Genomic DNA, 26554 nt, shown 5'->3' with positions numbered 1-26554 from the left:
TTGTCTAGTATACACATTAGTAGGTCTCATAGATGCATCATATTAAGAAGCCACCACAGCTAGGACAATGATTGATTGAATTGGAGAAGTCCTAAAAAAAATTGTTAATGTCGGATGGTCTAGTGCAGATGAGTTCACTACTACAAAACAGGTGTTCACTACCGATTCAAAACCGGCTTTCACTGCCAGTTTTGGAATCGGCAGTACACAAGCGGCAGTGATAGCCTAGTTGCTATCATTGTTGACCGTTATCCACCGACAGTGATGGTATTTTGCGAAAACAAAAAAAAAGAAAAAAAAAACTGCTACCGCTCGGCCCCAGCTCCCACAACACCGCTACGCGTCCAGCGACAACCACTACACCACCATCGCCACTAGTTTCATCCACAAGTGCAGCAAGATAAAACATTCACATCATTGAACATTCACAGTAACATCAAACATTCGCATTATCGAACATTCATGTCATCAAAAATGAAATCACAACAAAGATCTGGAGGTCGCCGCGGATCAAACGAAATCACAGCAAGATCAAGCATCCTCCACTGATGCAGTCACAAATACCAAAGCCACAAGACGGGAAGGAGGAGGTGGGAGAGGGTGAAGACCAGGGCGTCACTGAAACATAGGAGAGGAGGAGGCCGGCCCCCACACAAGTCCGCCCACACCCTCGCTGGATCTACCCACTGTGCATAGCCGCACCCTTCCTCCATGCACGAGAGTGCGTCCTCCTGTCGCCCAGCCTCAAGCCACCGATGCTGTGCAGCCACGCACCGCACTGTCACCACGTGCATAGCCACAAGCGCGTCATCCTGGCCACCTTGACCTTCCTCTCCTGCACCCTTAGACCGTCACCGCGGTGGAGCCGCCACCGAAGATCCTCTCCACCCTAGTTGTTCCCCCTTTCCCTCTCTCCTACATGCTCATGAAGAAGCCTACCGGTGAGCTCCCTACTGTCTGACCGGCCACCTTCCCTCTCCAGCCGACCGGTGGGGGAGAGAGAGAGAGGTGAGGAGGGGTGGGGCGAGGACTTAGGAAAATTAGAAGGCCGACGCGTGAAGAGATAGAGCTGGCTGGACGTGACGAGATACTCCAGACTAAAGTGGATTAAAATTTTGGGTCCGGTTTAACTTTTACCACCGGTTCATATTATCCACCGATAGTGATACTATCATTGTCGATTTTTTATATGAGCCGGAAGTGATGACCCTTAGTATTGTCGGTTCATAAGCTATGATGCCTAATTTTTCCTACGTGGCTTGTGAACCGGCAGTGATATTTCATCACTACCGATCCATTAGGAACAGGGAGTGATAGGCCGGTATAAAAGACCGGTTATGTAGTAGTGGTTTGTACTCGTCGGAGCTTTTTCCCCGGTTCTTTTGAACATGCCAGATGGTCCAGCTCTCTGAGGATTGTACACGCCAAAGCATTTCTCGACTCCACATGCGTCTATTTGTTCCAGGTTGAGGTAGTGGCTTGGGCTACCTTCTTCAATGTTTGACGACGGCACTACATATCCTTTAGGCACCTAGGCCAGATCGGTGGTTGGTGGTGCCATTCCTTCCTGGAAGTTTTGCATACAATGACGACAAACGGTTGAGTAGTATACATATAGAGAGCTGAGAAAGGAGGCAGGTAGAGATAAAGCTGACGAGGGAGGGAGAGAGGCTGTCAAAAGAGTGAGATAACCATGAAGGAGTCGATAGATAGAATGCATACACATACAATATTGTAATTGAGTACGTTAGAACCACATTTAAAAAAAAGTCACATCTAACGTGGCAAAATAGGCATAAGGGTACTGACAATTGACACATTGATCTTACAAGTCATATCATCTTACATAGCAAAATAATGATTATTACAACCAGAACTAGGATTATGAATCCATTAACTTGTGCGTGGCATTCCTCCCAACTGGAGAACACTCCATTTTGCCGACCACGATGAACAACATACCATGTCATAGCAGTCTAAAAAAATTCAGAGAATATTCAAAAATGATATACTACAAACCACCTTAACACCAAATAATGTTCTTGCAAAAAACTGTTAGGCTCAGTGGCTCTAGCAAATAGCCTTATTAGGACTTTAGTATTGATTACATGTCCAGAGAGAAAGCATTCTTCGCAAGTTAGCATTTATGTGCCAGTCCTACTAGTTCAAAGAGCAGCTTCTCTCAAGACGAGTTGGACGTCCTATTGAGGTTGGCCTAAATAGTTTTCTTTTAGGCTAAAAGAAAATTGTTTAAGCAAACCTAAAAGAAAACTGTTTAGGCTCAGATAGGGCGTCTTGAGAGAAGGTGCTTTCTGAACTAGTAGGACTGGCATATAAATGCTGACTTATGAACAATGCTTTCTCTCTGAACATATAAAAGAAAATTGTTTAGGTCAACCTCAGATACCTAGCAGCATTTGCATCAGATTATAGAGATAATTAACTCCTTTCATCATTTGCTCATCTAACAATATCGATTTCCATTGCCATCTAACAGTAGGATCATATTTGCCCTTATACATGGCCCAATGTTCTCAGTTCATAATATTGATTTACATTTCCATATGATTGATTCTATTAAACACATAAACTCTCTTTACAACTAAATAAACCAATCTCTCTGTTCAGCTGGCAATATCACAACATCAAAAACATACCATTTCAAAGCACATCAACAAACATGAAAATAAGAAAGATGATTAAGTTACCCTAACAATCACCACTTGAACCACCTCTCCTCTCCTCTAATCCATCATTCCAAGCTAATTTGGTCATCGTGATCGACCAGTTACCCTAACAATGCTCTAATCCAACATTCCTCTAATCCAACCTGCAATCGAACATTCCTCTAATCCAACCTGCAATCCAACATTCCTCTAATCATTACCTGAAAGACGGCAAGGTCTGGGCGGTGGGGTGCGCGGGCTAGGCGTCGAGGAGGACGGGAATGGCACCGGGCAGGAGGACGACGGCGGCGGCGGGGAGGAGGACGACGGCGTCGAGGAAGAAATGGATAGCGGGCATGGGCTCGTGGTGGACTCCTTAGCGTCAGGAGGCGTTTCGGCGGATGGTACATGCAAGGGGAAAAAATTTCTAAGTGTCAAAGGGCACAGGGTGTCGAGCTATTTTATAGGAGAGGACTTTCACTACCGGCTCAATATGACCACCGGCAATGAAATAATACCTTCACTGCCAGCTCACTAGAACAACCGGCAGTGAAACTACTTTCACCATCGGCTCAATAAGTGCACCGGCAGTGAAACCCCTTTCACTGCTGGTATCGCGGGGCGCAAAAAATTTGTTTCAACTTCGCGCACGCGTAGAGACTCGAACCCAAGCCCTACACCAAGTAAGACTGAACAAACTGCTGCGCTACTCAGGTGATTTCGATAGAGTTTGTACTATCTATAGATATTAACATTATATTGACATAAAATCATAATACATATTTATTTAAATTTGAACTTGCTATATAGCAAAATTATGTTTTGTATATACCTAAATTTCCTGGTTAAATTTTCTAATTTAATTCAAAATTAAAATAAATATGTTCATACCTAAGTTTCTATATTGGGGCATGCTAATTAATTAAAAAATATACTTGGAGCTTCACTGCAGGCTCAATAGGACTACCGGTAGTGAAACTACTTTCACTGTCGGCCCAATATGTCCATCGGCAGTGAAACTCCTTCCACTGCTAGTGCCACGGGGTAAAAGAAAATTGTTTTAGCTTCGCGCGGGCTAGCAGAGACTCGAACCAACGTCCTACACCAAGTAGACCGAACAAACCGCTACGCTACTCAAGTGATTTCGATTGAGTTTGTACTATCAATATATATTAACATTAAATTGACCTAGCAGACCTAATACATATTTATTTAAATTTGAATTTGCTATATACCAAAATTAATTTTTGTATATACCTAAAATCAAAAAACAATATTGTCAATAATAAATATATCTTCCACCATCCACTGTAAATTGAAACTTCAATAACAAAAGTGAGGTATTATTGCATCTGAAACAAATTCATATATAGTAATTAATACAATTTAGCTACTTTATCTTAACGATTTACCCTTCATTATGATCACGATGTACATAGGGAGGTTCGTCGGTGTCTTCCATGGGACCTAGGTCCACGTCCTCTCTGAAAGGAGGTAGTGCATCGAATTGATTGTAGTCTTCCTCGTCGATAACATTCTCCACTCCGACAATCCTTCTTTTTCCTTGGAGAACCACGTGGCGCTCCTCTTTGTCAGCCGGGTCCAGGTCCTTAACATAGAAGATCTACATAACATCATTCACAAGTACAAATGGTTCTTCTCTGTATCCAATAAGTTTTTGGTCCACTGTAGTCATACCGTACTTGTCAATTTTCACACCCCCTGGGAGTCTGACCCATTGGCACCGGAAAAGAGAAACTTTTAACACTCCATAGTCGAGCTCCCAGATCTCCTCTATGAATCCATAATAGATCCCCCTATTTTCATTGCAGTCATAGGCATCTATACGGACACCGCTATTTTGGTTGGAGCTCTTATTATCTTGAGTTCTCATATAAAATGTATAGCCATTTATGCCATATCCTTGGAATGTGAGGGTTGTATTAGACAGTCCATGAGCTAACACATTTAGCCGAGCACACTCTATCTGCTAATCCATCACCTGTCTACGTAACCAAGCGCCAAAATGATCTATGTGCTCTCACGCGATCCAAACATCAAACTTCCCTGGGTTTCTGGTGTGTAGCATCTTCTGGTGTTCTTCGACATACGGGTCCACTACAAATGATTATTGTAGAACTGCAAAATATGCTTGCGTGAATGAAACGAGGTTATTAGCACATAATGCGTTTGCACCTATCATCCCTTTCCCCTGTAGCCTCCCCTCATGGAGAGATACAGGTACACCAATCGATTTGAGATTCATGTATCGACGCAGAAATCAATGACCTCTTCGGTTCCCCAGCCCTCGGCCATGCAACCTTCCGGCCAATTTCACTTACGAACATATTTCTTAAGAACTCCCATGAAACTCTCTAAAGGTTACATCTGATGCAGAAACACGGGACCAAGAATCCTTATCTCTTTCACAATGTGAACAATGAGATGCACCATGATATCAAAAACGATGGAGGGAACAACGCCTCAAGCTGGGATAAAGTCTTGATCACGTCTTCCTGTAGCTTATCTAGCTTGGTCGGATCGATGGCCTTCTGTGATATCGCGTTAAAGAATGAACACAGCATTATGATTGGGTTTCGGACCTTCGGCGGTAGAATACCTCTAATTGCAATTGAAAGCATCTGTGTCATCATCACATGACAATCATGAGACTTCATGCCAGTTACTTTCAAGTCGTTCATGTTTACTAGTCTCTTTATGTTGGCGGAGTAACCGGATGGAACTTTTATTCCATGCAAGCACTTGCACATTGCAATTTTCTCTGCCTTGCTCAGATTGTAGCGCGTGGGACCAAGATATTTGTTGCCTTCTTTCATCTCTTTGAGATGTAGATCATGTCTGAGTTTCAAATATTTCAGGTCCTTTCGTGCTTGAAATGTATCCTTTGTTTTCATGGTATATCTAGTAATGTACCAATCAAGCTATTACACATGTTCTTCTCAATGTGCATGACATCGATTACATGTTAAACCACCAAATCCAACCAATGTGCTAAGTCATAAAAGACAGAATTCTTTTTGAACATAGGAGCTCTAAGATTAGATTTTGGAACCGGTGTACTCCCGCACCCCTTTCTAAGGATAACCCTAAGTCCCTTTACCATCTCATATACCTGTCTTCCAGTGCGATGCTTAGGAGGTGATCGAGTCTCAACTTTCCCATCAAGAGCTCTCCTGTTGCTACGGTACGGGTGATCCTTGTGAAGAAATTTACAATGACCTAGGTACACCATTTTTCAGCTGTTCTTTAGCCACAAGCTCTCTGTTTCATCCAAGCAATGCATGCATGCACAGTAGCCTTTGACAGTCTGGCCCGATAGGTTGCCAAGGGCTGGCTAATCTTGGATTGTTATGAACAGCATTACGCGTAGGGTGAAGTTCTCTCGTTTGTATGCATCTCATACCTGCACACCATCGTTGCACAGTATTACAAGATCTTCCATTAATGGTTTCAGGTAGACATCGATATCGTTGCCAGGTTACCTCAGCCCTGGTATCAGCACCGGGATCATAATGTACTTCCGCTTCATACACAACTAAAGAGGAAGGTTGTAGATACATAGAGTCACAGGCCAAGTGCTATGACTATTGCTCCTGTTGCCAAATGAATTCATCCCATCCGTACTCAACCCAAATCTTATATTCCTCGCATCTTCTATAAAGGGCTTCTTGTATTTCCTATCGATGTTTCTCCACTGCGTAGAATTAGCGGGGTGTCTCAGCATTCCATCATCCTTGCGCTCATCAGCGTGCCATCGCATCAGTTCGGCATGCCTTTTATTTGCAAATAAACGCTCCAAACGGGGGACTATATCACATCACCTTCACGAGATGCCTTTTTCTTCTTTCCTTCACCATCGATATCATCACCGTCACTCTTGTACCGTGTTGCACCGCAGACGAGACACGCTTGCATGTCTGCATGCTCTCCGTGATACAACATGCAATCGTTTGGACATGCATGTATTTGTTGTACTTCCAACCCCAATGGGCACACAACCTACTTGGCCTAGTACATATTTTTTGGCAGCACATTTTTCTTTGGAAGCAATTTCTTCAAGAACAGTAACAACTCTGTGAAGCTTGTATCAGACCACCCGTTGCTTACCTTCAATTGCAGTAGTGAAAGCACGGTACGCAACTTTGTGTGATCCTTCTCGCAACCCGGGAACAACGGTGTTTTGAAGTCCTCTAACATACGCTGGAACTTTTGAAACTCTCTTTGATTGGTGAAGTTTCCCTCCCCATCGTGCAACATCTGCTCATCGACGTCAGCATCGGCCAACATCTCCTCTAGATCATCATCGGCCAACGTATCTCCAGCAAACGGCATATCGATGTATTCATTGACCGGCATATCAGTGCACATGTCTCCATCTTCTCTTTCAATGTATTGCCCTTCTGTACGATCTTAGCTTCACCATGCTCGGTCCAACGGGTATAGCCAGGCATAAAGCCCCTTGGCATCAAGTGGGAATGTATCTGCAGGGTGGTGGAGAACTGCTTCTTGTTTTCACAATCAACACATGGACAGCACATGTATTGAGACTGTGTATTAGACTTGTGCGTCGCAACTTGTACCAGGAAACAATCCACGCCATTCTTGTACTCTACGCTCACACGGCTCGCATCGTACATCCATCTTCAGTCCATCTACAATTATATCATTATAGTAATTCCAAATTCATAACATCTAAAACATTTTGTGATCACCAACAAATAAATTACCTCGTCATCTCCTACCGGCAATTGGCCCGGGTTGGAGGAGCCGCCTTTTGCATGCTTTCGCGTCCGCTTCCGATGAGTATTTGTTGCTATCATCACTAGAAATTTTCTTTATTATTTAACACCTTATCTATGACTCATTAAGGAAACATGAAAAAATAAATACGCTCATACATAAATATAATTGTATCTTGCTACATACCTAAATATCATGGCGAAATTTTCTAATTCATTAAAAATCAAAATAAATACACTCATACCTAAAGTTTCCATATTGGGAACATGCTAATTAATTAAAATAGAAAAAATATAATTGGAGCTTTCTACATACCTGAATATCATGGCTAATTTTTCTAATTCACTAAAAATCAACCATAAATATGCTCATACCTAAAGTTTCTATATTGGAGCTTGCTGATTAATTAAAATATAAAAAATATAATTGGAGTTCCCTATATACCTTAATATCATGGATAAATTTTCTAATTTATTAAAAACTAATAATAAATATGCTCATACATATAGCTAATGTAAATCAATAATAAAGACATTTTTCACCATAATTGAAGCTTCCATATCATAAATGAGGTATAATTGCATCTACAATGTCTCAAAATATCATGGCTATAGGTTCATCTCCATGATTTCAAAATCTAGAGCAATTTAGCAAATAAAATTCAAATAGAAATGGATTGGAGAGGAAGTTACACACCTTGGAACACCTAGGTCATGAGGATTCCTCAAAATTTTGAAGCCCAAGATTTTGGTGAGCAAAAATGGCCGCCACCGAGCAAGAACAGAGCTCCTCTCTATTGTGCTCGAGCTTGCAGAAGGAGAGGGTGACTTTTATATAGCCGGGATATCACTGCTAGCTCATTTAACCAGCCGACAGTGATGTTATGCTATCACTGCCGATCGGTGGATTAAGCCGGTAGTGATGAGGGAGCAGGGCATCACTGCTGGCTCAATCCATCGACCGGCAATGATGACACTTATCACTGCCGGTTCATAAGCCACGATGGCTAATTCTTCCCGCGCGGCTTATGAACCAACAGTGATGCCCCATAACTGCCGGCCCATTAGGAACCGGCAGTGATGGACCAGCATATAAGGGAAGTTCTGTAGTAGTGGAAGAATCTAATGATGAAAGCATGTCTGAAGAATTTGATGATGGAAACATTACAGGAGATGGCACTTTCGTTCATGATATGATGTCTACTCTTATCAAGGGGGCCGACCTAGGAACAAGCACAACTTCTGAAGGAGCTGCTAATGGTATTCAAGAAGATGCATCGGGTGGTGGTGAAGATACCTTGGAAGGTAACCTAGGAGCCAAATGTGTGTGCCAAAGCCTTATTCGATTTACTAAAGGATGTTCAAAAGGAGTTGTACCCTAGTTGCAAGGAGGTCACGAAGTTATCTTTCATTGTGAGGCTCTACCAGATTAAGTGCTTGAATGGGATGAGTAACAAAGCCTGTGAGGACATACTCCAACTGTTCTCACATGTGCTTCCAAAACGCCATTGCATTCCGAATATGGTCAAGAAAGTTCAAAAGGTAATTCAGGATCTTGGACTGGAGTACGAGAAGATACACGCATGCATTAATGATTGTGTGCAGTTTCCTGCTGATTCTTGTCTGGATTGTTGTCTTATCTGTGGTGAGTCTAGATGGAAAACTGCTGCACACGAGAATCCAGATGAGGTGGTGCCACATCATAGGGCCAACAAGCCAGTGCCACATAAAGTTATGTGGTATTTTTCACTGACTCCACAGTTGCAAAGGCTATTTATGATGGGTGATACTTCATCTCATATGCGGTGGCATAAGGAGGGTTGTGTGAACAATGGTGTAATGCAGCATCCTGATGATTCTTTTGCTTGGAAGCATTTTGATGATCTACATCTAGAGTTCTCATTAGACCCACACAATGTTAGGCTTGGGCTTGCATCTGATGGGTTCAACCTATTTGGCCTAATGAATGTTTCATACACCACATGGTATGTAATTCTAATTCCATATAACTTGCCCCCTTGTCTGTGTCTCAAACAACCTTACTAGATCATGTCAATGATAATTCCTGGACCAAAGTCACCAGGAAATAACATTGATGTTTATTTGAAGCCTTTGATAGATGAACTAAATGAACTATGGTCTAAAGGTGCTAATACATATGATGCTGCAAAGAAGGAGAATTTCAAGATGCATGCAGCTCTCTTGTGGACGATTAATGATTTCCTAGCCTATGGAATGCTATCAGCTTAGAGCACAAAAGGCAAGCTAGCATGCCCTTATTGCCACATACATGCAAACTATTCTTGGTTGAAATATGGGTGCAAGCACTGCTACATGGGTCATTGTTGTTTCCTACCTCATAACCACAAGTGGCATCAAAACAAGAGTAGCTTCAACAACAAGACAAAAGAATAGAAGTGCTCATGTGCCACTTTCTGGTGATGAAGTGCTCCAGCAGTACGAGAGCTTTGAGCAAGTAACTTTTGGCTGAATAAGAAAGAGAAAGCATAATGATGGTAGTAGATGTCACAAATGGAGGAAGAAGAGTATTTTTTTCAAGCTCCCCTATTGGAAGACCTTGCTTATAAGGCATAATTTGAATGTGATGCACATTGAAAAGAACATATGTGATAGCATTTTAGGGACATTGCTCGACATGGATGGTAAATCAAAGGATAGTCTGAAGGCTCGTCTTGATCTGCAGCTTCTGGGGATAAGGAAGGATCAACATCCATTGGTTGGAAATGATAAATATGATCTACCACTAGCTTGGTTTACTTTGGATAAAGATGAGAAGAAAATGTTGTGCAAGTTTTTGCAAGGCGTGAAAATGCCTGATAGTTATGCATCAAACATCAAGAGATGTGTGGACTTTGAGGGCTGCAAAGTAACTGGCCTGAAAACTCATGATAGCCATGTTATATTCCAAAAGCTACTTCCCATTGTGAAACATAACATATTGCCCGAGAAAGTGGTTTTGCCATTGCTAGAGCTTAGCCAATTCTTTGCTGCAATTTGTTCAAAGGAGTTGGAAGCTGAAGAGTTACAGAAGTTGAGTAACTCAATTGCAGAAACCCTTTGTTAGGTTGAGATGATCTTCCCACCCGCCTTCTTTGACATTATGATGCACTTCTAGTTCATCTTGCTAAAGAAGTTCGACTCGGTGGACCTGTTTGTTATAGATGGATGTATCCAATTGAGCGATATTTGCGAACACTCAAAGCATATATGTGGAATAAAGCTCACCCTGAAGGTTCTATTGCTAAGGGCTACATAGCAGAGGAGTGCCTAACATTTTGTAGTTGCTTCCTAATTGATGTGGATACCAAGCTTAATCAGCCAGAGCATCATGACAGTGCAACAAGAAATGAACCGTCTGATGGGCTAAGTATATTTGGAACAATCGATTACTCTAAGAAATGATTCACATTTGATTCACTTCCTATGAAGGATATACAACAAATCAGGCACTACATTATAACAAATTGTGAAGAAACTAGTTCATGGGCCAAGTAAGTAAAAATGGGGACACTTATGTTTATTTTAACATATGTATAAACCACATCATTCTTACCTAAGTGATTATTTTCTTTTGTGCAGTGAGCATATCGAGGAGCTCACAAGAAAGAGTCCTCACAATGTTCAAAGCGACACAAAGATGAGTTTGTAGATTGGTTTGAGAGATGTGTAAGGATATAATTTATACTTGTTAAATATATTCATGTTACTAAAATACTAGTTTCTGTCTTTCCTAATATTGAACATGTGTCGGTACAAATCAAGGAACTTTACGATGATGGGAAAGTCAGTAAGCATATTTATATGTTGTCTAGAGGACCAGAACATCTAGCATGAATTTTGAATCACACATTTATCAATGGATTTTTATTTAGAACTGTGCATGTAGAAAGAGACCTTAATACCTAGAATAGTGGAGTCATAGTAAAGGGTGAAGAAAGTAAAGGGAGCATTGACTAGTATGGTGTAATTAAGAAAATAATTAGCTTGGATTTTGCCACAGACATGGAGGTAGTGCTATTTAAATGTGACTGGTTTGATGTACCTCCTCCAACTAAAAATAAAAGTAGAGGCTATCGAAAGGATCAGTATAGGATTATTGATGTTGATACACTCAACGTTGATTTATTAATGAGCCCTACATTCTAGGCATTCAAGCTGAACAGGTTTTTTATGTGAGGGATGTGAGGAAGCCAAATTGATTGATTATTGTTAAGATGAAGCCATGGAATCTATTTGCCATTCCTTCTAAAGAAAATAGCAAAGAACCTGATGAAGCTGATGTTGACTTGATGGATGTCGGAGTTAGTGAAATTAATGTACCAAATATGGATGAGGATATCACAAATTGGCAGAGATCTGACATAGAATGAGTGAGTGGTGATGTTACAACTATTCAAAATTTAGTATCTGTTGAAGAAGAGGATCACATAGAATCTGATGAGGATGATGATGAGGATGACACATATACAAATGATGGTCACGTTGCTCATTTGGTGAATGAAGACCCTGACGGTGATGATGAGTTTTTTTTTTGTTTAAATTCAATTTGTACATTAATTTGATTTTCTTGTAGAATGAAGGACTATTCTATTCATGTTGCATGGTTTTAAAGCTATGGAATTTTGCTTTAATAAATTGAATCCCCCTGCATATTTCTTGTTTGTGACAATGCATTTCTGTGTAAGAGGCTTTCGCTACGTGCTGCAATTAAAATGATATTTGTATTCATTGAATATTTCTTCAGGTTGTCAATGGATTCAGTAATCACAGCACACTAGTGTCCAAGTAGCGTGCAGCATGAGTCTAGTAATAATATTTATATGCATGCACTCTTGAATTAGAAGCATTAACTTATAAATGTTGCACACTGGCATTTGTTTATAAATTTGTGCACTCAGGCCATTGTGCAAGCACACAACAACATGGAAACATTTCGTCTACACATTCTCTGCATGCAAATACTCCATGCAACTAGACTCCAACACAAGGCGGTACAAATTTTAGATTATGCACCTTTTCTTTTCTTAGCAGCTAGACACTTGGATGGCACAGTTAACCTCATAATCTAAAACTACTTGTGTGTGACTGGATCAGAGAATCTTTTTTCTCATACATGTATATGTTATACTTTTTGTATGAATAATTTTACACTATATTGTGACCATGTTAGGTTTGGTAAGAAAACGATCAGTTACGGGATTGAGGGAGGGAATTGTAGCTGACTACCGAAACCAATGAAGAGGACAGGGTAATATGATCTATGTGTTTCTCTTTCTTACAACACCATTTGCCTTCAACCCAAATTCACATTGTTGTAACTATTTTTCATTTTAAATATGACAAACTATTCATAGGCATATTTGCACCTAATGGAGTTGCCACTCCAGGGTAATATGATTGATGTGTTTCTCTTTCTTACAACACCATTTGCCTTCAACCCAAATTCACATTGTTGTAACTATTTTTCATTTTAAATATGACAAACTTTCTTACAACAGCCAACGCTATGTGTGCACAGAGTAATTGGCCATCTCATACCCATCGCAACCGCACGCTACATGAGAATGTTAATATTTTAAAATGATGTGTTTCACCTTAGTATTCTGGATGCATGTTATTAAATAAACTATAAAAAGTTGTCATTGCTTTACCTGTTAGAAAATGGTGGACAAAAGAAGGAAGGGAGAGGTGTTCTTAAAATACTTAAAGTATAAAAAAAAAACACCATGCAAATGGTTCTGCAAAGCTTCATGTCAAATTCTCTAATACATTGGGTGGATCAGTAGGAGAAAACTATCGATTTTTTGTGGATGATGTGGTGGTAAAAATGAAAAGAAAGGCACCACTCATTGGAGTGAGAAAGTGGTCTGACATTCATTCCACTACTCTTGAAAGCATAGCTGATGATGTGTTGGTTAGTATTAGTTTCCAGCACCTTCCATTTATTTTTCATAGTTTTCCAATATTTACTTACCAATGATATTTGATTCCTTCTACTCTTTTCAGGAAAGATGAGATGTTGAGGATACAAGAGAAAATCGAAATAAAATATTAGACATTGCTAAAGAACACTATAGAGGATGGTGTTCAACTCTGCATTCCACTTACAAAACATATCATACTGATGTTGTACGAATGGCAAATAGGCCACAAGAAAGGTCACTCGAACAGTGGGAATAGCTAATTCATTTCTTCGGCACCCATACAAAGTTCAAGGTTATGTATACTGACCCTATGTGATCAGTTTACTAAACCCTTATTCAACCTGAGTTGAAAATGTTGCATGTTGTCTCTTTTGCTGATAAATAATTACATATTATGGACTGTGGTTCCTGCTTTGCTAGCTATTGGCATTACTTAAGCACACTCAAATCTAATAATGTCAAGAATAATTCAGAGTAAGGAGAAGAATCAGTTGATAGCAGTACAACCACACGTATGCCATTTCAGAAGAAAATGTCATGTTTAGCAATGTTTACCTTTATCTATTGATGTGAATTAAAAATTATTTAAAATGTGGAAAGATCAAGCCTTTACAACACATATGTCATTTCTGTGCATGAAAGCTAGTACTAACCTTTAGGAATATGCAACAACAAAGAATAGCAAGAACTTGTCAGTTGGATGATTTATTCGATATTATTTGCTTAATCCAAATTAGTCTTACTACTTTAGTTCGTTGATTCTTATTAATTGATTTTTGATTAGGAAATTAGCAAGAAGAACTCTCGCAAAGAGCGGAAGGCAAAGCACATGGTTGGTCCGAAGTCATATGCACAAGTTAGTTATGAGAAGGTATAAGTAGTTCATTCAGCTATTCTAGTATGAATTGTACAATCATGACATATGTGTGACATCTTCTAAACACTTAGAGAGACCTAGAGACTAGACAAGAGCCTGATCAAATAGAACTTTTGGGGTTTACCCATAAGATTAATGGAGCATAGTCTAACACTGAATCTCAAGCAGTGCATGTGAGTTACAATTTAAAATTCAATAATCTCCTGTTGTTATTGTCATATTTTGCTATGCATCATTTAGTAATTTTGATGTCACATGAGGATTCTAATTGGCAAACTACTTAGGACAATGCATCTGCAAAGGTTAGCCAGATAGAAGAGGAAACTAGAGAACCTCTTTTAGTTCAAGATAGGAACACTATTTTTTAGGATACCTATAGAGCAACAATGGGTTGTAAATCATCATAGCCTCAGGGATTTGAATACATGGATAAACCTTTTAGTGGTGTTGAAAGGTTTCGCACTGAGCTTGATGAGCAATCTCATGCAATAGATGAAACCCTAAGACAAAATGTTGAGCTCAATCTCCAGGTTCATGATTTACAAGATCAACTAGCAGCTGAGTGTGCGCAAAGAGAAAGACACTTGGAACACAAGCATGCTGAAAGAGTGAGGGTTGAAGAACAGTTTGATCAAAAGCTTGCAGAAAGGGACATGCTTCTAGAGGAGGAGCGTAGAGACATGCTGTCAAAGCTAGAGTCACGTAAGGAATCAATGATGGCTGAAATGAGGCAGATGATGGCAACTCAACAAACGACCATACAACAGATACATAAAAGTATTTATTTATGTTTATTTATGTCGCATCACTATATTGTTCTTTTTAGTTTTCCATCAAATATGAACATTAATTTAAGACCAATGGGACCCATACGGATACCTCTAGGAAATCAAATTATAATAATATCTATTATACACAGATACCTCAACAAAGGGATACTACAAGAAGTCCAAGTTCTACTGTGAAACATTCACTTTTTCGAAACACAAGTTCTAATGTGATCTATGGTACTTTGCCTCGAGTGATTTCCTCTCACCAACTTAAGCAAGTTGCTAAAAGCTACCAACGCCTTGAAGTTAATATGGTAATTTATAGCTTTTAATACTAGTTTTTCAATCAAAATGAAGCTTCTATGGTTTAATAACTGGACATAAAATTCGGCAAGCATGAACTATAAGACATGCCACAATTTACTTAATGGTCTACCAACCATGTCTTAGCCAATAACCTTTTCCCTAACTTAATTTCAATCTATGCTTTGTGCTTTCTAGGGTGGTGGTATATGAAGGAAGCGAAGAGAAGGATCGAATGGATCAATTTAGGAGATGCACTTTTTTGAATGCCTAGTTGAAGTTAGATTTGCTTTTTCCCGTGGATGTTTGTTTCATGAAATCTATGGATGTTCTTTTTTGACCTTCCATATATGCATTGACCAATATGTACTTCTGAATATTTGCTTTCAACATTGTTTGATTAAAGAAATGGTTAATTTGGAGTTTGGGCATAAGCAACATGTGAATTGCTTGAAGCATTGTATGCTATGTGATGAGAATATTCAATGTACAGTAATGCTGGAAGCTGAATGTATGCATATTACAAATATTAGTACTATTTTGTTTATGACAAAAAGCTATCACCATGAAAATTTGGCTGTTGCATTAAACTATTGCAACAAGAATAAATTGTTCTCATAAGCAACTACCACAAAGGAAATGTTGTTGCAATATGATATAGCAACATTTGAAGTCTTGTTGGAAAAGGTTGTTGCCATGAAATTTTGTTTATTGTGATAGCATATTATAACAAAATAACGGTATTGCAATGTATTGTTGCCATGATAATTTAACCATCGCAATAGTGTGTTACCATAAAATAGGAGTTGTTGCAATGTGATATTACCACAAAATATGGCAGTAGCATTAGGCTATTGCAACAAATTGCTTGTTGCAACTGGATGTTGCCACAAGAAAAATGGCCTTGCAATATGCTATTTCAATGGAAAACTCTTGTTGTAATATGGTATTGTCACAAAATTTCAATCATTGCAATAATATATTGCCACAAAACTTTGTGCAACATTGATAGTCCTGACATAAATAGCCTAAAATTATTGAAGTATGCCTATTTAACACAACAATTTAAAAACTGTTGCAACATGCTATTACCATGCTATTTATTACAACTACTCGCAACAAAGTTCACTTCGTTGCAATAGGTACCTATTGCAACAATATTTGACCTATTGACAAATAATTTTTGTTGCAAGAAGTAGGTTCCTCATAGTGGTTTGTGAGTCAGATTTGCATTAAGATGCATGCAAGCTCGAACTATCTACCAGTGTCTCAAGATAGACGGAGTTCCTCTCGACTCTCAAGCCATGTCGATCATGTGGGATGTATTGTGATTTGGCAGTCAATTTTGCATCGTTGATGTCAATTCAGGAGCGTGCTCGCGGGGTGGTGGGGAATGGGTGCTCTTCCTTTTTTATATAGAAAAAACTTGTGATTTATATTAATAATAATGTAGACAAGTACGTAATTATCTAACTTTTACATTGTAGATCATAGTGTAAGATGTAACGGGGTGTGTGTGGATAGATAGCCCATCAAAGAGCAGGCAAGAATAAACACAAGGCCCATGGCTGGACGGAAACCAGCTCTGCGCTGCGTGGATTTGAAGCTCCAGCTGCTGCGGCCTGTCCCAGAAAGGCTTATTAATCAATGGGCAATTTGGAGATGGGCTTTCAGTTTCGGCGTTAGCACCGGATGGTTGAATATTTTTAAATATTTTTTTCAAATTTTTAAGATTATATGTCCATTTCAAAATAATGAAGTCTATACTACCATCGTCCGTTCAACAAGCGATAACAAAATCTCGCCCGTTGAACGGGCCATTTCGAGATGGGCTATCAGTTTCACCGAGCAGATTTTAACCTTCCTCTCGCTCGTTCAATGGGCGATACCTTTCTCTCGCCCGTTGAATGGGTGATACCTTCGTATAATTAGTTTTTTAATAGAATTTGTATTCGGCAAATTGAAAAATATTGCACATTAGTTTTCTCAAAAAAAATTATATAGTTGGTGTAAAAGTGTGTGGAATTTTTTGTACGAAGTGACGTTGTAAGAATACAAAATCTAATTTATTGAACAATAGTAGTTATAAAGCACAAATATCATATAATCTGGCACGAAGTTTAAATATGCTGATAAACATTAAATGGGACATGGGTTTTTTATCACTGCGCGAATGGACCATAATCGTAAAGGGATGAGAATAAACGCTGGTATGTACGACATGCCTAAAGACTAGCCTAATAGCGTGTCGCTGCTAAATTTAACATGCCTTAGAGAATGAAAATAGGTCGGGGTACAATAGATGTTCTCTACTGAGTGCACCTAGGATATTTACCCTTTCTTATTGTATCACCCCCCCTCTAGCGCGATGGGCCCTCTCCCGCTTCCTTTCTCTCTCTGCTTTGCGTGCTTGAGCCGCGACACACTCCTTCGCAGCGTTCTTGATGCGCTCCTCCTCCTGCCGCTTCATCCTTAGTTCCTCTTGTTGTTGCTCCTATTCATGACGTTGGTAAGCTACCCTCCTCCACCGTACCTTCATGTCCACCCACCGCTTTGGCTCCTTATTTTGCTCCATGTTGAACCATTGCATGATGTCGCAGATAGGTGGAGGAGACTAGACAAAAGAAATAAGAGAGGAGATTAGTAAGAGAGTACATGAAAATGGTGTGGAAAGTGCCACGTAAGTGATCTATGTCGCTATACCAATGGGTACTCATACGGTCCATGTCGAGACTTGTCGTACTGGTAGTTGGCACATATGAAGAAGCGTAGGCCATATGTGTAGGATATGTCCTAGGACTCACGAAGCCTGCAAGAGTCACCACAGAAGCACATCGGTGTTTTGACCCCCTGGGGGATGAAAATCCTCAAATATTTCTTGGGTGGGTTTGGTGGAGCTGAGTAAGACATTGCAGTTGAGAAAGCTGAGGAATGAGTGGTCTATCCATGGATGAGGTTGGAGTTATTTATAATGAATAGGGGCTAGTGCATGGACTGAGTGCATGGGCTCAGCTGAGGGGCTGGAGCATAGGATTTCCTATGAAAGCTGTAAAAGTTATGACATTGATACTTAGCAGAGATTCCCTACGGAAGCTGTTGCTTGGTGTGGTCATTTCATTCTGCAAAAGTTTAGTAAGTAGTTATTATTGTCTCTGCATGTAAGGCAGGAAATCCAATGAAATCATTGGGCTTAAAAAAATGTATTGGTAGAATGATAAATCCTGACTATTTTATTGAAGAAAGTAAAATACATCACGTATAAAGGTCATCGTAAGCATTTATTGTCTATCGATGGCTACAGTACTTAAGGTAATATACCCCGTCATGTAACGTTTTATTGTATTTGCAAGTGTTATAGTAATATGGGTTTTTTATGCGAAGGCTTCTTATTTTGAAAGTTTGCAAGTGAACGATTTGAAAGGGGATATGACCGCACGAAGGTCTTTCTTGGTATCGATCGAGAACACAGTTAATAAAAATATGGCTGATAATAAAGATCTCACATTAACATCCAACATGATATGACAGACATATAATATAAATACTAGCACGAAGTACATGTAAAACAGTAACACGGAGTACTACTACATAACACTTGAAACTAACAATGACATAGAATTCTACAGGTTACGTCCCCTCTTAGGGATGCCCCTGGTCGCATCTGTCCTGGGGACCCTGTGCCTCATCACTCGCATGTGGTGACCTGAGTACGTCAACCGGTCCGGTGGAACGACTGGTTGCTCAGGTCAGCCAGCGGGCGGTGGAGTAGCGTCGTCGTCCTGGAGGGTTGAGTCCTCGGGAGTGGCACACCAAGTAGCTGTGACGCACTGAGCTCGTGGCTCTATCCAATGATGAAGTCGTAAGCAGGGACCTGACTAATGTCTCTGCTAAGCAGCTCCATGTAGCTACCTTGTGCCTCTACTTCCAGGAGATCGTCGAACTCTGCATATGGAACAACAAAGAAATCAAGTTACCACCGGTAAACCGTGATATACGTAACAATATGGCATGCATGAAACGAGTATCGTACCTGCGTCGGGGACACGAGAGCACGAATGACCTACGTCCGCGGAGGAAGGGTGTGTCACACCGCTGAAGAGTGCGTCCGGTGAGTACAATTTTTCCTAGACTTTGACAGAACTATGCCAACTTTATTTTCTTCAATTTTGGTTAGTCAAATTATAATTGCAACACATATACATGTTTATGCAATCAAAACATCATTGAACCAAAGCAACCTTTTGTCAATCACTTATCACATATAAATCAAGGCTCATTTCAACTTTGTTTCTTAGCATTTTTTGGCAAACAGAAAGCATCTATAACCCCAATGTGAAACAAAGGGTAAAAGATTAAGTTCAATCAGGCTACCAATTTCCTGAGCGAAGTGACAACTATTTGAAGTCAGCGTAAGAAATCAACTATCAGGCTACCAATTTCCTGAGCGAAGTGACAACTATTTGAATTCAGCATAAGAAATCAACAATTTGCAAGTGAAATTTGTGCCTGAACATCTTGCAGTATGTTCCCTGGTGGGTAGGACCATCTGGTCGTACGCATGCATGATGATGCTCGAACAAACATGAGGTTTAATCAATTAGGTGGCATGCTGCTACCAACAAATCTGAGGTTAACCGGAATTAGTTTCTCAAAGTATACATCGGCTTTGGAATATGTCATCCGAACATGATGGATTTTGAAATCCAGTTCAAAAATGTAGTCTCGAGACCGCGCGTGACAAGGAGAGCAACAGAATTAGCCAACTCTGCCATGAATGGACTGTGGTGCAAGCAAATGAGATCTAGGTTAGAAAAAGCTCCAAATCACCAAGTGACACTGAGAAATAACCAAAGAAAGCTGCCTGCGGCCGTGAAATGTTGTACGCATGCACTTCCCTAGACTTGAATAATTGAAACATCATTTTGTCCCGTGTAAAACATTCACCAAACCCTGCTCAGCTTGTTGGAAATAGATAATATATTTTGTAGGAACTTTGACAGATTCTCTTGGAGTAAGAAAGCTCCAAAAGAGGCCATGCCAATCCAAAACAGTCGGCAAGAGGCTTTTATGAATGCAAACATAGATAGATGTTTAGGATGCATGCATCTTGTCTTACCTCAAGAGGGGAAAAATCAACAATTTGCAAGTGAAATATTGTCTATTGGTAGCTGCTAGTATCCATTGGTGATTATTTAAACAACACAAATATTACAAAAGAAAAACACATCATAACCGATATACACATTAGCATGTCTGAACCCATAGCACTTGTAGCCATCACATTCAAACCACGATTGCCATGTACGGCAATCTATTTTCAAGAAATATGTTAACAAAACAAAGATTCAAAACTCCAATGATCACCGACCATCTTAAAGCTGCATTTTTTAGTACGAATGTTCAATTAGTATTTGTCCAAAATATTTTTCTATTAATTTCTTAAACATAATACCTTTGCATGTAATGACTTTTATTTATGGTGTTAAAACTACTCACTCTGCAATGCATGTGTTACGCGATGACTTGGATTGAATGTAGAAGTCGTGTGGAATGAAGTCTCAAGCAACCTGTTGTTAAGTTGAAATTTTTTAATTAGACAAATAACTCAGCATGTATATGTTGAAGTATGCCATGGTTAATTTTGGCGTAAGAGATTGTCTTGCGATAACAAGTACAGCGAGAGTTTTTTCTAAGGAGGAGACTCAAGCTTGGAGACGAAGTTTGAGAGAAAGAGACACTAAAAAATGTATTGACAGTAGAAAAGATCAGTCTAGGAGGAGTATCACTGTATGTCTTTGTGTTTGTGTCTATCTGTTCTCTCCCTCCCCAGATGACCATGATCCCTTTTTTATAGGGTTGTACATAGCTTGGTATACAAGTTATCAATATGTACAAATATCTAGGACCTAGCCGAATTACATTGTCTTATCCTGGATAACTACTTTTAACTCTATATAGAAGACAAATATCTATCATAGCAACTATTGATGTACAAGCAACCCTGAGGAGTGAGCCGATCGCCATTTACGGCCTAGCGCCGCACTACCAGGGGTGTCAGGATGACCTCCATTATACTGGAGTGTCAGGATAAGTACCACTTGCACTGACATTTAATTGCCCATCACTTCGTGTCAATCGGTTGCAGGAGATGTCATTTCTTCTCCAATATTATCTCCGGAGACCTGCTGCATCTTCGAGCTTCGAGAAGGCCACATAGCCACCGGAGGGGTGGGTCCGAAAGGGTCTACAGCCTCCAAAGGCCAGACCTCCTGCTAAGAGTCCGAAGACCGAAACCTCCGGAGGAACCTTTGATAGCGATCCTTAACCATTGTCCACAGGCTGATCTATTTTCTCCAACAGTTAATAAAAAGAAACCAATTATCGTGCCTCCTATTATTTCGAAGCATAGTTCCCAAAACTATATCATTATTAGCATTAGCCAATGACCAACTAAACATGTGTTCGGTCAAATGGTTGCACCAAACCCCAACAACACTGAGATTGCACCTACAAATTGAACATTGAAAACTCATAATTTTTTCTACATATAAGATATAGCATTTTTATTTAGATGTACCTTTTTTACTAACAAAAATAAAAAGTACCTTATGTCCATGAGCATGACCTCTTTATAAGCGCTTCGCCCAATATGCTCAATTAGTGTCCAATGCATAATTATTTCAGCTATGTTTGTAACATTTATTACCGGTCAACTTTTGCTTGTATGAAAATTCAAATTTTCTTTGATTTAAGTGTAGGAAGATGGGAAGCTTGAAAACTTACCTACAAAAGTTTTATTATGATGTTTGTACACTTCACAGAAGGGTATAAGATTATACGGGTAGAGCGAAAATTGAATAGGCATGGTATACGGCTCAACCCTAGTATGGTCATTCAAGATGCACTCGTATCGATGCCCAATATTCTGAAACAACACCGCCTCCTCCCAATTAGGATCGAATCTTGCTTCATACAGGGTATAAACACACCCTTCTATGAGTAAAGTGTTGAACCTCTCAACATCGTTGTTCGATACAATTGCTTCTATTTTAAATCCCTTAAATTTTAATAACAAATAAAGTTAGGTCGTGATAAAATTTCTTATAACAAGATTGTTATCTCTCTCCATTATACAAGTGACTTGCATTAATATCCATGAGGATAAAGTGTTGGCTATCACAATGAGGAGTGGATCGGAAACTTGACATCTACCCTAACAACGACACTCCATGATATCTCCAAGTCCAAATATTAAATGTCATCGAATAATTTGAATCTATAGAAAAGACTTATTTTAGCTTTACTTCTTTACAGTTTTTTATAAACTTGGTGATACAAGTGAATTGAACTCACCTATTAACCACCAGGCAGTGAAAGAAGTCTGCATACGTTCTCTTTCAACTAAGACTCACTGGCGATCGCACACAATTGATTTGGGGAAAGAATAGATTTAACGACAAAGAGTTGATAAACTAAGTCGTTGATATTTGGGGATAAGAGGAATGAGTATATGCACTACAATCATATTTAGGCACAACACAAATTAAATTAGCTCACACATTATGTAATTAGCACACTTATATGCCATAGGTATGTGACAATTATGAAATAAGAAAGCAGCACAAAATGGAAAGTATAAGAACCGAATGATTAATCAAAATGGAAAGCTCTGGTAGAAATAGTACAGTAAAAAGTTTTAGTTTGGCTTTATGCAACCGTGTGTTCTCTTTCCTATCATGAAACTTTTTCTAAGATAGGAAAGAGCAGATCCTCGACAATTAGACTATCATAGAGGCCACTATAAACATAGACGGAATTAGGTATACACTGTAATGTGCTTTACATTTTCAAATAAAAGCAATACATATTCAAATGCTCACACTACATATATCTTGATACAGGTTCAAATTAATCACTGCCTGGTTTGCATAGAAGGCAATGCTTACCTCCTAGCTGGACCCTCCTTACTCTCTTGTCAATCCACTTTAAGTGTTATATTCCCTTACAAGCTGAAAAAAACAGGACAAATCCAAATTATTGTACCAATCTGAACATATATAATTTTGATCTATGCTAAAAGAAAAAGCGATCTATTATGATGATTAACTCATTGCAATAAAAGATGCCGTACAAAGTGTCATGAAACAATATTTTTGCATAGACTCCTTAAAACCAAAAATTCCATAATGCTTATCAGTACATGCTGACACTACAAAGAAGAAGTGGATAACAACTATTACCTAAGGTAATAACAATTATTACCTAAGCGCTACTTGAATTCTAAAACTAATCACGTGTTGCATGACAATCTTAGTAACAAATTTCATTAGTGAGGGTCTAATCTAAGATGGACCATTATTATTTCATTAAGTATAAAAAGGCACTCAAAACTGAAAATTATTCAGGCAAATCCAATAATAAAAAAATGGTGATCTAACAAAGCCACTCACCATATTCTACTCTTATTTCCAACAATCGAAAATGGGTTCACTTATATTAATCTACTCAACTTGTTGGGCTACAAATAATTTACATTCAGCCAGTGGTATACTTGAGGCATTAGTGTAAACAATCTTTCAACTTAGCTACTCTCATGATCTCATCCAGCAAATAAGGAAGTCTCTCAGTGTAAACAATTTTATTTCGAAACTTTGCATTCTTTTTTCATGTATGGTTGACCATGGTGTGGGTTTCCATATTTTTCTTCATTGATCTACTGTACATGTACATGAATGGAACCATGACACTGAGATATGGTATCAAACTGCAGTTACATGAGAATAAACACCGTATCCAATGTTCAAGGCAAAAAAGTGCAGCAGAGAATGGGAAGGGAGAAAGGGAATAAGTGCAGCACTTGGTTGCTTTGCAAATGCCAAAATCTCTACGAAACATATAGTATACTAAACTGGGAACCAGAAAGCAGAACATTAATCAACCATCATTTCCAAAAAATTTTAGAAACTTCCCTTTCTTCATTCATGTATGGTTGGCCATGGTGTGGGTTTCCAGATTTTTTCTGCATTGGTCTACTGTACATGTACATGATTGGAACCAGGACACTGAGATACGATATCAAAACTGCAGTTACATGAGAATATCAAATGAACTAAGAACTCTGGACATAAATGATTAAAACAAATGAAGAAAGGGAATCAAGTGTCATTTTTCAGAAGTCAGGGGAAAAAGTAAGAAGAAATGCAGCATACTTCACGCCTACCATTCATCCAATTCTACAGGAAACAAAATCTACCACATTATAGAACCTATGCAAAAAAGAAAAGAAAAGAAGAATTGAAACAGAAGGTATGCATTTGCACCTGCGGAACTTCTCAGTTCACAAATCAGACCAGTAGAATCGAGTGGTGGCCAGTAGCCTATATGGAGAAGAAGACCCCTCTCCCCTCCTCCTCGTCGACCTGCCCTCCCTGCAGTTAAATGGTAAAGCCGCTTACCAACCATAACATTAAAGCTCTTTACATGTAGAAGGTTTTGTACAGAAACGATGCTATGAAATCAATGCAAACAGAAGTAAACAGATTCAGTGAGCATGGGCTGATTTTTATGGTTAAGCAACTGTCCTTCCCAGCTCCAAAGCCGTATCCTTTCGTCCCAACTGCTCTAGAAAATACCAAGAAATGTGTTATCCTTGCTGGTATTTGGAATGGAAACTGGCTGCAGTAAAAAAAATGAAGTCAAGGATCAGGAAAAGGAAAACAATGTAGGCCATGCAAACAATTAGACAGTGTTAAAGGAGAAGGATAGACATCTTCAAAATTATTTGCTCAGCATACCATGCTAGTAGATCCAAGATAGATATATACTTGCTTGTGTTAATCTTGGCTCCTATCTACATTCTAGCAAATTATCGGTGTTAGAAAAAAATTCATTTAGGTCTGGTCCAGCTTATAGAATTTCTGTGGAATCCTTTTTTCATGAATCTGCACTAAAGACTCGCTTGAAGGCAATCTGAATCTGAAACTTACTAAATATCAACTGCAGCCATATCGGCAATATCAGCAAAAAGGAATAGGTATCAGAGGGCGATGTCTGTGATGCTTGCTGAGATGGAGGCACAGTGCCATTCAGTATAAACATGGTATATGACAAATTATAAGCATTTCCTATCTTCATAGTGGCAACCGTATCAATTTTTCCAAGCCATTTTCTATACATCCAAGTATGAGAATAGTTATATATTTCTCAAAGCATAAATACTCACCAAATCACTGCGTTTCAAGCACTCTCCAGAGCTCCGCACACTCCAGAGATGACCTTGCACAAATCTCACAACATCAACTGGGAAAACTGAAGAACATGAAGAACTAAGGAATGAGAAGGTAGCAAGCGGTGGAGCTCACCTCGGTGGCACAGACCATGGCCGAGCCAAGGAGAAGGCTGCGAAGGAGGAAGTCGATCCCGCACAACAAAATGGCACGAAGAGATGACCTTTGTAGCTGGGCGCATGCGGTGGCGGCGAGTTCGGGGGGCAGCGGCGCGCAGCAAAATTAGTTAGGATACTACGCTGAGGTGTGCGCGTGCGGCGCCATGACGGGGGAGGTGGGGGAGGGGGCAGCTGTGACGACGGGGTCGGCGTGCCTGCGGGCTGCGCGGGGGAGGGGAGGGGGAGGACGGGAACCGCGCGGAAGTGTGCGCATTCGGTGCCAGGACGGGCGAGATGCGGGGAGCGGGCAGAGGTGGCGGCGGGGTCGACGGGATGCGCGGGGGAGGGGAGGGGGAGGACCGCGAGAGCGTCGAGGTGTTGGCAGGGGAGGCGTACGCGCACGGTACGGGACGCAGAGGGCCCACCTGTCGGCGCACTGTATATGTGAGGATGCGGACAGACGAGAAGCGGGCGGAAAAAACGTGGGCCGACGAAAGAATTCATTGAAAAAATTTTAAGTAGTAAATATATTTTGGATGTGATATTTGAATGTGTCGCGTAGTATTTTGTGAAGTTGTTCGTGTTCTTCACTGATCCGATATGCACTCTTCCGTTCATTCTTCGCCCCCGACAACCTTTCTCGTTGTCTTCGCTCCTATCTTGCTCGCCTCTTCATCTTTAGTGGCATTGACGACCAGTTGATTTGATGTTTCTGTCATCCACAGCTCTTATGGTGCCACCGTCGTCTCACCGTTCCATCTTGCCAATGTCCACTACCGGTTTGGCCGCTAGCCCAGGCCTTCCCTCTAAACTTTAGAATTCTCCACACCAAATCGTAAAACCTTCTAA

At 39.9% G+C, this 26554-nt stretch overlaps 1 long non-coding RNA gene across 3 annotated transcripts; it reads right to left on the bottom strand.

Moving 5' to 3' along the window:
- Nucleotides 1-23000: 23000 nt before the first annotated feature.
- Nucleotides 23001-26053, bottom strand: LOC133900007 (uncharacterized). 3 transcript variants are annotated; one of them, XR_009906486.1, is made up of 4 exons: nucleotides 25683-26053; nucleotides 25544-25596; nucleotides 24642-24942; nucleotides 23001-23330 (listed from the first exon to the last, which is right to left on the bottom strand). It is a non-coding gene; the product is annotated as an uncharacterized LOC133900007 (long non-coding RNA). The 3 variants fall into 3 exon arrangements; XR_009906484.1 differs by having other exon boundaries at nucleotides 24642-24996; nucleotides 25683-26052; XR_009906485.1 differs by having other exon boundaries at nucleotides 24642-24937; nucleotides 25683-26052.
- Nucleotides 26054-26554: the final 501 nt, after the last annotated feature.

This window comes from Phragmites australis, chromosome 19 (genome assembly GCF_958298935.1).
Source record: "Phragmites australis chromosome 19, lpPhrAust1.1, whole genome shotgun sequence".
NCBI lineage: Eukaryota > Viridiplantae > Streptophyta > Magnoliopsida > Poales > Poaceae > Phragmites > Phragmites australis.
Note: the sequence above shows the minus strand (reverse complement) of the source record. Positions and strands in the feature narration are given on the sequence as shown.